Consider the following 2,036-nt stretch of genomic DNA (forward strand, 5'->3'; position numbering starts at 1 on the left):
GAAGAGCCAAACAGCGTCTGACCGCACTGTATTCTCTTGGAATGGCTCCAAGAGTTTCCGGGATTCTAAATCACCAGGTCTTGGTTTTTCGTTGTTTTTGTATGCCTGGAAGACTGAATAGAATTATGTTTGTTTCTTGATCCCTAACGATACTTTTGAGTCAGATATTATTTTTTTAAGGATTTGATTGAGTTAGTTCTAACAATTGTGTTTTTTTCGTATTTGAACCGCATCTTGGACTTGGATATTGTTAATGAAATTGAGAAAACTCCAATTGATTTCTCTGCATTGTTCAACTGGGAATGTATCTTGTGTTGGAAAAGTGGTGCTGATTTGGTATAATTTTGAGTGTGTCCCGCTTATTTTTTATGGAAGATCAAAGTTGATTTGTGTTTTCCTCCTCAAGAGCATCGTAATCATAAATTTACTGCTCAATTAGGTGTAGGAGGAAAAACTATATAAACTTGTCCTATTTAGGAGAAATAGTAAGGCAATTACTTGTTTATTCTTTTCTTTGCAATTTCTGAATTTTGTCCAACCCCTGGTGATAGTGTCTCACCGTTGTATAGTGGAAAAAGAAAGCTCAATTAACCTCAAGCACCCACAATGAGGGAGCTAATTGAATATGTTTTAAGGGCACTTTGTTTACACATGCCTCAATTTGCCATTATGTTGTCCCATTTAGATGCGACCATGTTAATGCAGCTTTATTTACTGAAAACAAATGAAGTGTGCTTTAAAATTCAAAATATTTAACCATTCAGTATGTACGATACGTAGTTAAGCTTCAGTTCATGGCCTTTCGGCTTTAGTTACAATCTTGAACGATAACATGACCGACCTCTGACCCCTTATGAATGGCATCAACGGTTAACTCATGTTTGTTTTATTGAAATTAAGGCTGTTGGATTAGTCTGAGAAGGAAATGAGAATTGCTAGCATGCCTTCTTAACTTCCAACATCAGATCTGTGACTAGGCACACTCTTTGGGGCTTCTTGATTTAAAGGAACATATGCTGTGTGTTTAGATGGCTTAGACATTCTGTTAGTAAATTTACTATACATTGATGAACTTGCGACTGTGAGTTGTATTTGGTAACTCCAGGTCGGGAGGTCCATAACCTATGACCGCTGTTTTAAAACTCCTTGAATGAGATTGTAATTGTTCTCCAGTTCAGGTGTTCATGAAAATTTGCACTTCAATGTCAAGAACTAGTTCCCTCTGAAAACTGTAAAACTCCATTTGGGAAGGAACGTTTGTATTCCTTGTTCTTAATCAGGGTTTTAAAGAAAGATATGAATGACTCGGATTCTTTCAAGAATCTGCAGTTAGTTGGTACTTCGGAATTCCTTCTGAGTCGTAGTTCTAAACTTGATGATGTTGATCCAAAACCAATCTATCTATAATTTATATCTATAATCTATAATATATTAAAATATCGCATCAAAGGAATAATCATTTTTTAGACGATTTTAACCACTCTACAATTCATTATTTCAATATTACCTTACTTTTCATTTTTTGATTTATAATAAATACTACATATTATTGTCATTTATGAAATTTGTGTTATTAATTCTTAATTAATTAATATTCACATTAATCTAAATTCAATAAATTTTTACTTGATGAATCTTGAATTACATGAATCTAAGGTTATTATAAATAAATTTATTCATATTCGTATATCTAAAAATTTTAATGGGTGTTTAAATTTCTGTATTAATAATTAATTTTTATGAATCAAATATAATATAAAAAGATTACCCATTTATAGTATTTCATCATTAATAATGCTCCATGTACACTCCATGTTGTATATGGAGTTTTTGCTTGCAAATTCAAAAATGAATGGGTAGGAAATTATTTTTCATTTTAAAATTGGTCATTCGTTGTGCGACAAGTGGCACAATGTCAAACTTAATATTAAAAAAAGTGTGCACATAGCAAGATTGATTTCATCATTATAAAAAATTTGAATTTTGAAAGTATAGTTTGAGTACAATTTTATTTTCTTAAATTTCTATGCTCAATT

This window comes from Olea europaea, unplaced genomic scaffold (genome assembly GCF_002742605.1).
Source record: "Olea europaea var. sylvestris unplaced genomic scaffold, O_europaea_v1 scaffold797, whole genome shotgun sequence".
Taxonomy (NCBI): domain Eukaryota; kingdom Viridiplantae; phylum Streptophyta; class Magnoliopsida; order Lamiales; family Oleaceae; genus Olea; species Olea europaea.